The sequence below is a fragment of the Catharus ustulatus genome, chromosome 8 (assembly GCF_009819885.2).
Source record: "Catharus ustulatus isolate bCatUst1 chromosome 8, bCatUst1.pri.v2, whole genome shotgun sequence".
NCBI lineage: Eukaryota > Metazoa > Chordata > Aves > Passeriformes > Turdidae > Catharus > Catharus ustulatus.
In genome coordinates this window covers 6,729,097-6,745,860 of record NC_046228.1, presented here as the reverse complement: position 1 = coordinate 6,745,860, position 16,764 = coordinate 6,729,097, and the positions used below count along the sequence as shown (strand labels likewise).

Sequence of the window (16,764 nt, the reverse complement as noted above, 5' to 3'; positions counted from 1 at the left end):
GTAAATTATGCTAATAGAATGCACAAACCTCAACCGTGAGGTTTTGAATTTTTTGACACAGTTCACAGATCAACTTCATAGGTCAAAGGAGTTTGCCTCCCACAGCCTGATAAAGTAGAGACATATAGAGTCTGTGTATTATTATAATATTGCTGAAGGCAAGTTTTTGAGTAGGATATATTTGGTATATTTTCATCTCCGAATTTGCTCCTAATGATTATTTTTCATTAGACACTGCTCTAGGCAAGGACAAAACACTTAGGAGACTCTTTTCATGGAAGTGTTTCAAGGTGTTGAATGCAAAACCCCAGTAATAAAAGCTTCCATAGCACACCAATGTACACAGAAAAGAAGCTACAGTAGCAATTCTTTCACCAGAGAACAACTGCTCTGATGTACTTTATTATGAGCTTTTGCAGTACGAGGGGGAAAAAAGGCATATAAAATGTTAGAATCCTTAACCAGCAGAGATTTTCTGCTCAAAGAACAGGGGCCCATGGTTGGATTGGAAGGTAAGACAAAGACACGATTCTTGCACAATTACTGTAAAACAAACAAACCAAACCCCCGAACACAAAGCGCCTAAGAAATGTGGAGTATCCATTTGGAGAGAACAGCCAAAAGTGCTGCATTCTCCTGCCCATCTCCTAAAGCACTTCTGGGCATCCAAAGTTTGCAAATAACATTGTTAGCACTTCCCAGATCCATATAAAAATATATTTTAATGCCAAATTAAGAAAGGGTAGCCATTATAATTTAATCTTGTTCAGTTATCTCAAGGTGTCTTTTTGATTTGAGTGCCTGATTCACTGCTTTCATCGTGATAAAATTGCTCTGTCTCTGGCATGGCATATTCTGGATCAGCTGCTTAAAAATGTTATGGTAAGGTATGTCTCAGAAACAAGGTGGGACCACAAAAACACCTTAAAAATGGACAAAAATTAAGATGATCAAGCTAAAAAAATTTCCCTTAGAAGCTGAAAAGTTAAATGAAGGGAAATGTTAAAACTTCAATGCAGAGTAAAAAGGCTGATAACATTCCTTTTCCTAGAATGTATTTGTCTTTTTAAAGTACACAGACATATTTTAATAATTTTGGATATTTCATGGGTTTATTTCTGTTTCAAATAACTTCTTTGCAATGAAAGCAAAGGCAGGAAAGATCTCAAAGGGATGAGGCAGGGTTTGGGTGAGAGTTTCCATGTGCAGCCCCTAAGATGTGCTGGAGGAACTGCTCAGCAAGCACAGAGCATCTGCTGGTTAAAAAGGTGGCATGTTTGAGGAGTTTTAATAAAAACAAAAATCAGAATCAGCTCTCAGACCTAGACCTCGGTCTGTGAGTCATCTGCAGGTGAATCATGCTCTGTCTCCGAACTGAACTGATTATTCACGTGAGTAAGATGAGCAGGGCTTGTTTCAGGGTCATCCAAGTAAGTTCTCATTATAGAACAACCCTGAAGTTACCTGAACTGAGGCAGCAGAAGACACAGGACAAACTAACCCCAAAAAATCCAGCTACAAACCCCACTGTGTCTCCCCCAGCTCTGCAAACTTGTCTGGCACTGCTCAGGGTCAGAGCAGAGCCTTACCTCAAAGCAAGGGCTGTCCCTGGAAACCAGGGCTGGTCATTAGAAATAGTAAAAAAATAGTTTTTATTTTCAAGGGGATTGAAAAGTAATTGCTGCAGAGCACCAAATGGTTCTTGTTTTTCACTGGACTGCTCAGAGAAAGCTTTCAGATGAAGCCTTGCTTGTGATCTGCTGCTGATGTGTGTGGATCTGTACTTTCCCCTCAGAATTCCTGCACTTTAAACAAAATAACAGGGAGAGAAGCAGTCTCTGAAAACCACTCCTTCCTCTTTTGGGAGGTGAGTGTATGGTGAATATGTCAAACTTTTTTTTCTCCCCATTCCAATCATTTCCCTCCACTCCCCCTCACATTTACAGCTCTAGTGGTATTTCAATGCAGTTAATGTTGTAATCCAGTGTTGTAAATGTCACAGGGGTTAATCTCCACCAAGCTTTTAAGAAAATAAATCAGCATTTTGACTGATTTGATACTTTGAAAAAGTTTCCACCCACTCCTCCTTTCTTTTCCTGATGTGGCAGGAGGGGTATTAAACTCTGGGTGAGCCTATAAGAAACTGTTGGATATTTTCTGTGATCCCTGCCAGGTGGCAGAGAAGCACAAGAGTATACAACTCCTTTTTGCAGGAGATTAGTAAAATAGAAGGATTCCTAAATGAGGGCCTGATCCTGATGGGCACCCCTCTGTCCCCCTTGAATTCTGCAGCAACTGTGGAAAAAAATATGGAATAATTTAAATGAAAGGAAAAAAATGAAAAAGGACAGCATGCAGTGGCATTCCTTGCCCTTGGTGCACCCATAAAACTTTGAGCTGTCTCCTACATAGCTTCCAGGAATTTCTAAAGTTGCAGTTTTTGAATTTACATCTGAGGCATTTGAGGGGCATTGGTGGAGATCACAACCACGCTCACACCTGTTTACATCTCAAAGGATGCTGCTCACTCTGAGCATCTCTCTGGCTCCCAGAGCAGAGCTGGGGAGGGCAGCACATTTCCAGGGTGCAACAAATGTCCTTGTTCCTCTGTCTGTGGATGTCAGCAAGCAGCAAACGCAGGCTGGGAGGGAGGGGCTGTGCTGTGTGTGGTGCCAGCTGCTGTGCTGGGGGAAGAAAGGCACTCCAGGACCAGCAGCCAGGGAATCAGCGAGCTCAGAGCCTCGAGGGTGCCCCCCAGCCCCAGCCAGGTATGAAGGACCCCCACTGCCCCCATCCCCACTGCCCCCATCCCCACTGCCCCCATCCCACTGCCCCCATCCCCACTGCCCCCATCCCTGGAGGGCTTTGGAGAGCCATGGCTGGGGTCAAAACAGAGGCAGCAGGACTGCAAAGCTAACCTGATCTCAGCAGAAGGATGCAGAATATTACTGCCATGATTTTGTTGTCAGGTATGCCTAGAAAGATGAAGCAATTCAATATTGCAGGTGTTTTCTGCACACTCTGGGTGTATCAGCAAGATAAACTTCTGCCATCCTGCTCCAAATGGAAAACACTGGTGTCTGTGATTTAAAAATGAGGAGGTTTAACACAAAAGCTGGCACATGGCTTTCAGAGATTATCTGTCACATAATCAGGAACAGAACATAAACATAATGTTTAAAATCTTGGAGGAGTGTTGCTGGGGCTTGACCCTACAGCACACCCTCTGAAACCTGCTGGCCTTGAACCCAGGGCCAAGAACCTTCCAAAGGAGGTCTTACAAACTCCATAATGTTTAACCTCTCCCATGGGATATACCATCCCCCAGCTCAGATCCAGATGATAACCGTGGTTTTGTGAATCAATTAATTCCTTCTCCAAAAGTCTCTATTCACTTTACCTTTTTTCTGCAAAAGTCTGGCAGTATCATAATGTGTAGTTTTTTCTAAAACTGCTTAACAATGAAGTACCAAAAAATCCCCAGACTTATTCTCTCTGAATCACCTACATGCCTAGAAAACAGTGAATACCCAGTGAATACACAATTTGAGGAAAATCAATCTACATCTGTCCCCAAAAGCACAGCAAAGGTAGCGGATGTGGATTGGCTTCCTGTATTTGCATTTCCTTCACACAATGAGTGGATCTAGTTACATTTGTTTCACCTTTCAGCTATTTCTCCAATTTTCCTTTCTGAATGGAGGAATTTATCCCTTTTTTTTCTCCCAGAGTCAATGCTGGGGAGGGAAGCAAGGAAGTTATCAAAGGGGGGAGGGTGGGGAGAACAGCCTAGCCAGAGCTAAGGCTGTAATTACCTTAGAAACATAAAGGTCTATTCTCTCATTGCTGAAAAAGGGGAATTACACACATAACTTCCATTAACATTAATGGGGCTCACCTACATAAATCCCTGGCACATCAATGGGAGAATAGATCCTGTATAACTATAGGTACTGTTTACTCAAAGGAAGTGTGTACCAAAGCATACTGCCTAAATCAGGATAGAGTGGGTGAAAGCTCTACCTTACTCATTTCATTGTCATTTGCTCTTGAAGGGCAATTATCAAGAAATTATTAGGTAGTGGCATCTTAATATCATGCTCTCCTGCCTTTTTACTTCTTCTCTGACAAAGGCAAAAGCTGACAGAATGTAAAATATTTTCATAATGGATTTTTTCTTGGTTGTTTTTCTGGTACTCCCCCTTTTCTACAAACAGAGACACACATCACTTGTGTTTATCCCTCTCTGCTCTGTCTCTGTGCGTGATTATGAAGGCTGGGCTGGTTTATAGCCAGTAACATAAAATAAAAGGACTTTATCTCTCTTTCTTTTCATGGAGATAGGAAAGAAAGTATTTGCCTTTATTTTTCTCGAGTTGGTCTGCTGTTCAGAACGGCTATTGCATGAATGTCACTGCAGATACTGCATGCAGCAAGGGATTTTGTGTTCACCATTACTGTTAAACACAGTGCAAAACATCTCATTGAGTCAGTGCAATCATAAGGAAAAAAAACTGGGAGCTCCAGCTACCTGCAATGCTTTGAATTGCTCCCGATTTTGGAGTGGTAGGACAAGAATAAAGAATATTTAGAGCAATCCTGGAAGCACAAATCACCATCTGACACTTTATGGCTATAAAAGTTCAGCCCCAGTGATTGTGCAGCCTCACCTAGGCAGGCTCTCTCGAGGCACTGCCAGCCCCAGCACAGTGGCAGGGGTTAAATGCTGAGTCCAGGCATCTCCTTACTGAGCACAGTGTCCCATTCCCCATATTCCTAAAATGCAGGCCTCAGAGTTCCAAATGGTTAGTTCTTATTTGAATATCATATAATTTTCTCTTGGTTCTGGGAGGTTTTACTATTTGTTTGGGGTGGTTTTTGGTTTTTTTAGGGGGTGGCTTTGTTTGGTTGGTTTGGTTTGGTTATTTTTATGGTTTTGTTGTGGGGGTTTTTTGGTTTTTTTGTTGGGTTTTTTTTTTCTTTTTTGGTTTTTGGGGTTTTTTGGTTTTGGCTTTTTTGGGTTTTTTTGGTTTTGGGCTTTTTTATTTTGTTTTTTTGTTTCTTTTGTTTTGTTTGTTTTTTGGGGCTTTTTTAATTCAGAAAGTGTAAATTTCATCCACAGAAAAGCACAGATCTTTGGATAAGGCAGATCTCAGCCCTGCCCTACCAGTGAGCTGCCTGGTCTGACCCACCCTCCCCTTCCTCCTTTGCTCTTCCCTGGTTTCTCTGGCTGCTCAGAGGCTGTATGGGTTTGGGAGGGAATGCCTTTCCCTACTGTTCCAGGGGGAATTTCTCTCTTCAAGGGACTCTTTAGCCAGCTTGTGGCACACTGCATTGCCTGCATTGCCAAAAAAAAAAAAAAAAATCTAGAATGAAAGCAAAATATTGTGTAACATAATGTAACTGAGATGGTGTTTAATCAGAACCTCCAGCTTCAAGTCTGGAAGTGCTGTCTCAAAGTCATCCTTTGGTCTGGGAGTTATCAGTGCCTATTGTAAATGCAAGAATAAAAGGAGGAACAGAAAATAAAATCCAGACCTATTCAGGTCTGATATATATACCAGGGACATAAAATGTGAAGATTTGATTTGTGAGGAAACAGAGCTGATGTGAGTGGCAGGAGTCTGCTCAATATCATATTCAGAGAGGGAAATCATTTGTGGTGGCCGTGCAGCTCTACCAGGCAGAGATCATATCAAATCTATTTAAAATGTGAAATTTCTGCTTCTGCACATCAAAGTCAATTATGTCCCTGCCTTTGAAGAGGGCAGAGTTCCACTCCCCATAAACACAGAAGAATGAAAATTCTCATTGTTGGCTTCTTTGGAGCAGCTCCTTCAGTGATTCCCCTTTTGAGGTGTTTTACTCTGGCTGTGAGGGAAGGCCAGGTTCTGCAGACCTGATTTCTGTGAAGTGTGGGTGAGCCAATATGAGCTTTGTTTGAGTAGGGGCTGCAGATATGTCCCTGTGTTTTGATAATCCAGCCCCCAAGAGATTTGCTTTATAAGCAGCAAAGGTGGGCAGAGCAGGACAGCCAGTCAGGAGTAGGGAATACCTTTGGAAAACTTGTGAAAACAGGGGAGAAATTTTAAAACCAAAAAGCCATTTTATTTATAAACTGGTGTCCTGTAAAGCTCTTAAAATTTACCTGCTCAGCACAGTATGCAACTAGTTGAAGTGTAATGTACTGACTTTTCTTGGGAAAATTAACTTCCATTTTGTACTTAGCTACCAGTTTTAATGCTGAACCTTTGCCTTTCCTGGAAGCTCCTCATATGAGCACTTGTAACCAGATTTTACCTACCTGTGTAATGATCAGGCAGGAAGAATACACAGGCAGGCTGTTTTCATCTTCTCATGTCTTAAATTATGGAAGACTTCTGCATCAGTCAAGCCTGATAATAAGACCTGGATACAAAATAAACTAAAGTAACTAACTCAGCATCATCTGAATTTTTTTCCTCACAAAAAAGCAGCAGTGCCCTGGACCACTTGGCCTTCCTGACCTGCTGCCATCTATCAAGTCCTATTGATAGAAATAAATCTTGAATAGAACTGCTAATGCATCTCTTCTCTGGGAATGGCTTCTGACACCATTCTTATCACTGGAGCCAGCTTGGGGCTTTTGATTCCTCCTCAAAATGCTGTTTGCACCCTGTGAATGCTGCTCACTTTTCAATCTGTCTTCCAAGAGAGCACAACCACCTTGATTTGGGGGTTTAACTTCTGCAGGCAAAGAAATGCTGCCACATTTCAGCAATATTTGTCAGTCAACAAAGACTGTGATGCCAGTTGCTGATCTCAGCCATAATTATTGAACAATTTTTTTTCTTTGGAAACACACAATTATCGAATTCATTGTAGACATACTGTATGCACTAACTTAATTTTAGCTTTATAATCTTATAATGGACACCAATGAATAGAGGATTAGTCAAAACCTATTAATAAAGAGATAAAAGAGGTCCTCAGATATTTTCTTTCAAAAGGCACAGTAAGCTTTGAGTTCTGCTTCCAGAGCCAAGCCCAAGTACCCAGCTTGCACAGTGGGCAGCACAGTAGGGGCAAGAGGGAGAAATCACTCCCTTTAAATTGTGGATTAGAAGCAAATCTACCTTGCAGTCTGACTTTAGTATTCACTTAGCAGTAAATGCCTTGTCTCAACATCTCTCTCCTTTGAGGTCCCTGAGAGGTGGTGGTCTGCGCAGTGTCCCAAGCCCATGAGTGTTTCTGTTTGCTTTTACACAGAAATCTGGGCTCTGTAAGGTTGCAAGGACTGTGATGGGATGGGACTGAGCTGGGGCTGGCAAAGGGAGCAGCAGGGCCACCTCCATCCCACACCACTCCAGCTCTGAGCTTGCATTGCTGACTGCAGCAGAGCAAGGACACCCCACTGTGCAAAATACCCAAATGGGGTCTGTTCTAGGGTGGATCAGGCAGAGCAAAGGAGGAGAAATAAAGTCTTCAAGTGGTTCACAAGGTGGTAGCTTCTTGCAGTTGGCCTGATTACATGCATCTGAAGTTGGCAGAAACTTCCTGCTGCCGGCAGTGGAGGCTGGAGTGAAATTTAGGTGAGCTGTATTTAAAAATTTATTTCAACACGCATTGGAAAATCGTTTGGAAAATGTGGACTAGGAAGAGAGAAGTAACTAGAAGGAGAGGTTAGCTGAACATCATCTCTGTGCCACTGGGAGTATTTTAGCTGCCTGGCTTTTAGAAATTTGGTGAGGAGACAGTGACACATCCTGAGAACTATCCAGTTCAATAGATCATTGTCATTTCTTTTCCATTGTCAAGGCTTTTCCTGCAGGGTTTGTAATTTCCTTCTCAGAACACAGAGAGGTAATGGACAATGTCACCAAAAAGAAAAACAATATTAACATTCCCCCCAGAAAACCCCAAAACCATGAGATGGCTGGGACATAATACTAGCATGGTAGTTCTGTGCCTGTATTGTCTGAGGTTTTCTCAGCTGAAAAAATTCAAGGACATTTTTCAGAACACCCAAATCCATGTTTTAGCACCATTTTCAGTTTCAAAGCTCTGTCAAAGTATTGCTGTCCTGAAAAAGGTATGAGCACACCAAGACTGTATTATTTTGTTGTTGCTTTTATGTTATACCAGCTCACAGTGAGGCTGGAGATAGGAATCTTAAAAACAGCCTACATGGGGTTAGAGCAGATGGACTGTGCTGTTCCCCAGAGTCCAGTGGCAGTGTAGCCCCAAGAAGTGCTGGCTGGACCTTGAGAACTGTTGGCAGAGCTGAGGGGAGATAGCTGTCACTTTATTCTACACACTTAACTCCTATTAGTATTAATGGAGCAGCACATAAACAGTTGAGAGCAGATCATGGCCTGCAGCCATTTATATATTTCTGCCTCATGTCTTGCATTTTATGGCATTGTTCAGTGGTGTCACCCATAAGCTTGCAGTCATTATGTTCCTATTTCGACATATATAGGAGTGTGCATGTGAAATTTGTAATGGCAAAAAAAAAGAGGCATACATTTTGAAATGAAGTGTATCTTTCAACAAGGGAAGTGAATTTCCTTGCATAAATGCTCCTACTGCACAACCCCCCACTCCAAGCCTTCGTGTGGCCCCCAAGAGCTGCTTTTTGTAGGCTGCTGGTGCCCTCACCATCTTGTGCAGGACTTGTTTATTTTTATTTCAGTGGCACTTAGAGCTTCCCGAGGAGTGAGGTCCATTGTGTTATGTGCTGGGCACACAGCTGAATTGGAGCGAGCACGGCTTTCTCTGTGAGTGCTCTAGAGAGAGAATAGATCATTAAGGTCACTTGTTTTCCTTACAGAGGCCAAGGCAGGATTGATTCCTACATTATATTCTATCCGTGTATGTATTTTTCCTTCCCAGTTTCAGACAGCCAAGGTACCAAGATATTACTCACTTCCCTCAGGAGAGTCTTCTGCAACCTGGATGTCTTGTTCGGACAAAGTTATGCCTGAATTTTTGAAGCCCACATTTTAAAAAATTTCTTTCTATTATTTCCAGATGGGGATTGTTCATGCAGAGAAGGACACTTGTCACAGAGGGAAAGGGGAAGGAAACCGTGGCCCCTGCCAGGGCAAAGAAAGGGTTGGAGGAGGCAGCCTGAGTCAACCACAAGAAGAGTCCCACTAGCTCTTTCTACCTCCACCCACTTCCAGACACTCCTGGCCATGTTTGAGACAGCACTATTGAATCCTTTCAGCACTACAGCATTGTATCTGTTCAGAGAAATGCACTTCAACAGGCCAACCACCCTTAAAACCAGCCCCATTGTTTCTCCTAAAAGCCTCATTGAAATCTGTGTATATAACTGGCTGCTGTTTTGTGAGTTAGCCATGCTTGTGCATTACTGATTTGAAAATGAATGCTCCTTGGAGGGTTATTTTCCCTGAAATCCCTCTTCTCAAAGAAATGTTCCTCCTTCCTTCAACAATATCATTGTGGAAATTCCACCCTTTAGAAAGATGATCAATATTGCTTTGTGGACTGGGATCTGGTGGGAATTGGTTTTAGCAAGGGTATCAGAGCAGTGGTTTAACAAATCTGTGTGCCTGTTTACTGAGGAGCAGTGTTACCTGCCTTGCCCAGCAGAGAGAGACACAGTCACTCACACACACCTCAAAGTGCTCCCATTGCACGCTGCCAGTGAAGCAGTAAAAGCAGCTGGGCTAGAAGGAGTTAGGAGGAGTTATCCCACAGACTGCATTTTCCACTATCAAGGTATCTGGAAGTATCAGATTTATTTGAATCCTTAACAACAGCACAGGCTGGGAGCACTGGCAGGTCCAGCAGGCAGACCCAGTGACCCCTGTTCCTCCAGGTGATGGTGAAAGCAGGGCAGGGTGAGAGGCATGGTACATCTGTGAAGCACCATTCTCATCTGGGTTTGGCAAAATTCTGGTTTCTTTCATTAGTCGCACTTAGAAACCCCTCAAAACTACAAAAATGCATTGTCAGGTGTTCTAAATGGAAACCAGCAAATACAGCTGATGTCTAAATATCCAAAATGGTGTGCCAGCTTTCACCCCCTTTGTGAGCCATACTGGTGATCAGCAATTTAGCACCTCGCTGGGGTAGGTGCCTCTTTCAAGATACAGTTGCCCAGCAAGGCACCAACAGCCAGAGAATCACAGACTGGTTTGGGTTTGGAAGAAATCTTTAAAGGCCATCTAGTCCAGGCCCTTTGGAATAAACAGGAACACTTTCCATTGGACCAGGTTGCTCAAAGAATTGAATGTTTCCAGGGACAGGATGTCTACCATCCCCATGGGCAAGCTGTGCCACTGTTTGACCACCCTCACTGTAAAAAAATTATTCAGTATGTTTAAAATAATTACCTCTTGCTGTATCTCTACAAACACTATTAAAAAGTCTGTTCCCACCTCTCTTTTAAACCCCCTTTAAGGTCAGGTGCACTTGCAACCCCACTTCATTCAGCTCCTGGCTGGATGAGGTTTTTTCTGCTGTGCAGCACTGAGCTACATGCTAAGACTGGCTTCCAGGTGCATTAAGACACATTCAGGTCTGGGTGAGGGGGAAAAAATCTCCATCTCCACTTGGAAATGAGGGGTCAAACAAACCTGTGGCAAAGTGGAGTGCTTCACAGAGTGTGGTAATGGAGTTGATGCCACGTGGATGGCAGAAAGTGTACACAATATTGGCCAGTTGTTTGATACTGCCACTCTAAAGGCCCCAAGAATTAGACCAATTTCACACTAGAAGAGGTGCTTGTTTCTCACATTTTCTTTCACAGTTGGAGTCCTGGTCACTTGTTGATCTTCTGTCCTCATAAAATCTTTCCAGTTCATTTAAAAGTTGGCTCTCTTGTGCATTTCTTAAATTCTTTCTGAAGCTCAAGGTTGGAAATGCTTCCTTACTTCTGAGTCTCCAAGGGCAAAACCGTAAAGTGAGCACCCTGACCCCAAAGGCCTTATGCTGCCAAATACAGCCAGCAAGAATTTGTGGTAAACAGGGCTGTGGGATCACACTGCAGTATTAAGTACTGACTAAAAGGTATCTTGTACTTGAAGGCTTCAAAATCCTTTGCTTTGTCTCCAGCCTTCTCCATTGCATCTCTGTGATACATGGTAATTCTCCACTGAGAGATTTTCAAACTTCTCTTTTTTAAAATTTTAATCTCTCCATAAAAAACAGGTGGTCATATAAGGCTGGTAAGTTATTTCCTTGAACTTGAGGACATCACTTCTTTCCCTATAATTTTAGAAAATCTTACTATTGAGTCCTTTCGACATGGTTTTTTGCAAGATAACTCATGAGAACCTGGTGCTGCCTCTGCTGCTCTCTTTCCCTCTCTCAAAGCACACTATGTACATGGAGATGAATATTTCTTACATAACAGCACAGACCAAGGAGCATTATTATTAATACAATAATTATAAATAATATATTAATTAGCAATTGCACACACTTCTAGCTATGGAAAAACCTGAATTCAAGTCCTGCACTCTTTTGTGTTGTAAAACTCGTCAGTTCTAGAAAATTATTGCAGGAGTTCACCAGTAGATGAGTACTTTAATTAATCAAGGCTGGAAGTGTTGCCTGCTAGCATTGTTGCAAACCATATTTTGTTTGTCTCAATCCCAGACTACCAAGAGTTAATAGCCTCAATATTAACCCATACACACCTGGGTAATCCCCACAATACTACCACCCACCAAAGCATACTTTGAAAGTACAGAAGTCCCTTTTCCTGTTATTATGATGATGCAGATATATTTATTTTACATAAATTGCATTGTTTTTTCTTCTTTTTCTGGCACTTGTCACCTCTTGATTTTTACACATCAAGAACTTGCAATAAAACACCTGATAGTTCTGTATGAAAATGTCATAAAACCCCATATCTGGATGTTTAGATTAGTTTCTTCTTTTAAATCTTATGCAATAAATGTCAGAGTAACAAAGTAAAAAAGATTCAGCTTTACACCAACGTTTGTTTCCTGGATTTGTTCTTCTGTTGGATGCTCGCTGTTTTAGCTTGCAAAATCTTCTCTGCCACTGATTTTTCTTCTGTGTTACCTGCATATCCACACAAATTTCCTATGGAGTGCAAGCTTTTTCAAGGGTTGTTCTTAGCAGAAACATACTTGTGTTTACATATAGCCAGATATTAAACTTCTTGGAAGCTCTCAGACAGGTGAACTCTGGATTTTTTTTCGATATGTAGTCCCACAGGTATTAGCAGGAGTATTTTGTAGTGCTAATGTACTCACATATATCTAGAGAGGGGTATATCTGCCCTCTAAACTGTGAAAACAAATGATCAGGTACAAAATTGTCGTTTATCTTGAGTTTAATATAAACTAGCATTACAGTTCTTTAAAGGGTTTGAACTTGTGGCTGTAGACTTTCCACGGTTTACTGTATTCTTAAGGACTGAAAAAGCTGTTTATTATTGTTATCCATATGAAAGAAGTGCTTATTGACTGGCCTAATTATGCAAATGCACTGCAGGGGAGAATCTCTACCTGCAAATCTTACAGCATAAACTAAATAAGAGTGGGAGCAGAACGGAAGGGGAGAGCAAATGAACAAAGTGGTAGAACTGTAGCTCTCTGATTACCAACCAAGGTCTGCACATTCTGTACACATTGAATTTCTGTAATGCTGTATTTTCTCGTAGAATTTTCCCAGACATGCAACCATAGTTCTGGAAAGACCATTCAGTGCTTTCAAATAAGGATCCTGACCAACTACAGGTCTTAGAAATATTGTTTAAGTGACATCAAGGAAATAATTTTGCTCTGTTAAATGACAAGACAAAATTGTTTTTCATGTACATTTGGATTATATGGAGGTTATGAAATATGGTGTGCTGATTTGGCTGTGTTAGACTCAATTTTCTTCACAGTAGCTGCTGTGGGTGTGTGTTTTGGATGTGTGATGCAAACAGTGTTTGTAGTTCAGGGATGTTTTTGTTACTGCTGAGCAGTGCTTGCACAGAATCAAGGTCTTTTCTGCTCCTCACCCCACCCCACAGCTGGCTGGGGGACAGCTGGAACAGCTGACCCAGCTGCACATGGGGGTGTTTCCTGAAATGGAATCATGGCATCATACTCAGCATACAAAGCTGCAGGAGGATCACTCTGTGGTTAAAGTTGTAGGGCTGAACCGAGCCAAATGAAGATGTGCACTGTGCTAGCAAAAGGGACCTGCAGCAACCAAGTCTTTAATTTGAACCAATTCTGCTTTTCCTGAATTATCTTCCCTGATTATAAAATATCACGACATGGCACCTCATCCCTGATCTGTCAGTTTGGGTTTATCAAGAGCTGCCTTAAAATGACAGTCGCATTTTGTGAGGCGTTCAGAACTATTCATTCAAACCCCTTCCCATGGGGCTGGTGCAGAGCTGCTCTGCAGAGGTGGGAGCCATCCCCAGGGGGGTCCTGCATCCCTTTCCCGGAGCCCGCCCGGGTTCTCCATCCCGGGTTCTCCATGCCGGGTTCTCCATCCCGGGTTCTCCATGCCGGGTTCTCCATCCCGGGCTCTCCATCCCGAGTTCTCCATCCCGGGTTCTCCATCCCGGCCCCACCGCCGCTGTCCGCGGTGCTGAGCGGTCCCGGCCCCGCGGGGTGCTGGAGTCAGCGAGCCGGGAGTCTGAATTCTTCACAGAGGTATGCAGAGATTGAATTAAAGCCTTTGGATGGATTGAAGTATGTTAAACTAATCACACATAAAGTAGAGGTGTAAGTTTAGGTATTATGATAAGTGAGTCAGTAAGTAAGTTTTAGGATGAGCTTTAGTGCTTTTTAGTAAGTGAAAGGTTTAAATGGCAGAATAGAAGTGCGAGTTCTAGTGAAGGTTAAAAAACATACTAATGTTTTCAGTGGAGAAAAGTACTTTTAGACATAATAGAGCTCTAGTAAGAATATTGCTTACATTTTTCAGATAAAACAAGATAGGTTGTATGTGTAGTTTATAGGTAAGCTGACATGCTAAGAAACTAGAATTGTAATAGGTTAAGGAGTGGTGGTCTGAGTTTGTGTCTTAGATTGTTGGGAAGATTCTATATAAGAGCATGCACTGGGGAGACCTGGTGCTTTTTGCCATTGCTTTTACCATTTTGCTTTTGCTTTGCTTTGCTCGCCACCATCATCAACACCCGAGAAGACAGGAGGTGCCCAGCAACATCAGCCCCACTGCAGCATCCAGGAGCAGATTCTGCTTCAATCTGGGACTCTGTGCCAAAACTTTGCATGGACCTGAATGTCTGTGACTGTGCCTTTGAGACTGATGTGCTTCTGCAATAAACAGCTTTTTAGCAACTGTTAACTGCTTTGCTCATTTAAGAAGATAACCGAGGAAAGTGCCAGCTCCAGCCCAGCCTAAAGAAAAGGCTCTGCCTTCATCAGGCACATTGTGGGGACAAGGGGAGGTCCCACATCTGCCCACCTGGCTCCTGCACCGGGAGCAGGTTTCTCTCTGAACATGAGCAGTTCAGGGATCCTAGGAATTGTGTTGGCATTTGTATTAATTCGTTTTTGTAGCATCACTGGCACTTAGGGCGCTCTTGCAGAAAAAGACCATTTGCCTGAAATTTTTATGCCTTGAGGCCTCTTTGGCTGAGCTGGTGCTCTGGAGAGTTGCATTGTGTTTTTCCTCTTTGATTCATGTGTCTGAATGTCCAAAAACAACATGCAGAAATTTAGCTAGAGCATTAGAATAATTGCCTTTACTGTGGATAAAAGGATAAAGCTCACACCTTATGAGTCATACTAATTATATCCAGAGGGATGCAAGGTTTGGCTCATGAAGAAGTTTTGAGACAGTAACACCATCTTATCACAGAAATTATTTTATGGTCACAGAGCCCATAGAAGGTAAATACATAAGAGCTCAGAGCTCCTATTTGCAGCAAGAGATTTCTATAGGCATGTTCTGGGCAGCTGGATTTGAACATCTTCCAACAGAATGAAAATATTTCTTCTTCACTCTATTCCTTTTTTATAACTGTGTTTCATAATAAATGCTATTGATTTTTCATCTTTTCCCCATTTATCCACCCTTCTCAAATAATCTTCACATATTTGTTCTCAGCGTTGAACATACTTCTGAGAAATTTGAGATGTGCCATAGGAGAGTTTTTTACTACATGGTTAGATAGCCATTTCTTCTTTTATATACACAACTTAGCCCTTGCTTCTGTGAAAGGTACAGAGCACAGAGTACAAGGCATTTCCCTGAGGAGCACTAAGTCAAGCTGCCACATTTCTACTTAGAAACTTCAGGAGCTCAAATCTGTAATGAAATACAGATTTAGAGATAAACTAGAAATGCAACTTATAGTTCTGGTGCTTTCCCTGTGCAACAGACAAATTCCATGTACAAAAGTTTAAATCAATTCCTCTAGGTTTTTCCCCACTTAACTCTGAAGAAAGAGAAAATTTATTCTGAACACAAATGGCTTATATTAAGACTGAAGGCAGTCCCTCTGTGATGATCATCATCTCACAAAATACCATTAAACTCTACATGAAAAAGAATCTGATTTCATCAGGTAAAGGCAGTAGGACACTTGGCAAGAGGATAAGAAGCAAACCCATCAAGTTTCTTAGGATCTTAATCTTAACAAAGGCGACTAGTTCATGTATCTCATGTTATTTTTCCTACAAACACATTCAAATTACACCAGTGGAAGAAAGTATTAAATGTACATGCAAACATGGTTAAACATGTGTATGTATCAATTAGCTTGATAAATAACAATAATGACAGTAAAAATATGTAAGAAAACACAATTCATGAAGAAATAATAAGCATAATCCCTTCCATTCAAAATGTTTCACTCCATGGGGCCAGTAATCCAAGACTGTTTCCATAAGGCTCTGCTGTTTTAACAGCTGTGACATGGTATAAAGTTTCCTATTTGGAGCCTGAGCATAATTAAAGTCCTCCTCAACACCTGATGTAATGGGCTCTTATTTGCTAATTCACCTCAGTAATCAGCTGATCTTGAGGATGTTCACAATGCTGTGTCCAGAGAAATATAGAGATTATCTTGGAGCATGCACTCAGGATGCCTTGGATTGCCTATTTATCCCTCCTTAGCTCTTTATGGCAACAGGCACTTCATTCTCCTGCCTATTTCTAATTTCCATTTAGGATTTGGTTTATGAAGTTGTTTAGAGGCCTCAAGTAGATTATGAACATCTAGTGGTAGACACCCTTCAGAGGCTTAAATTAGAGACCAGGCAAGAAAATAAGGAAAGGAAGAAAGATCAGGGCAAAAAAAGGGCAATAACTGCAAACATTGAATTGGAGTCAACTATGGTGGCTGTTACATTTTTGATCACAATTTTGCCTCAACTTTATCTCAAGCATACACTCATACCTCCTTCTGAATAGATTTAGATGAGCATCAGCATCCCTGTTTCAGAGGAAGAGCAGATAGAAACTCACTGACCAATGACAAACAGTGCTCTCAAAATCAGACAAATTCTGGCAAAAATGAGAATTTTTCTTCTTCATTTTCTTCTTAATTTTTCATCTTCGTTTTCATGGCTTTTTAATTAAACCACAAGGACATCCTTCCATGCTTCTGTACACACACCAGCTTGTCCTTCACTTGCTTTTCTCTCTAATAGCATTTTTGTAGTCAGGTGTGACCTCAGTTACTTTTTTTGTCTTTTGTGTCCTGGCTGGCTTTCTTCCAATATCCAGTCTGAATCCCTGGAGCCATGGCTCATAACTTGCCAATTATTGGTGGCCAGGATGAGTTTATTTCTACTTTTT

General features: G+C 41.8%; 1 long non-coding RNA gene across 2 annotated transcripts; it reads left to right on the top strand.

Moving 5' to 3' along the window:
- The first annotated feature begins 2,681 nt into the window (after window positions 1–2,681).
- LOC116999794 lies at window positions 2,682–15,015 on the top strand. Of its 2 annotated transcripts, none has more exons than XR_004418606.1 (2): window positions 2,682–2,768; window positions 9,013–15,015. It is a non-coding gene; the product is annotated as an uncharacterized LOC116999794 (long non-coding RNA). The 2 variants fall into 2 exon arrangements; XR_004418607.1 differs by lacking the exon at window positions 2,682–2,768 and adding an exon at window positions 7,212–7,571.
- Window positions 15,016–16,764: the final 1,749 nt, after the last annotated feature.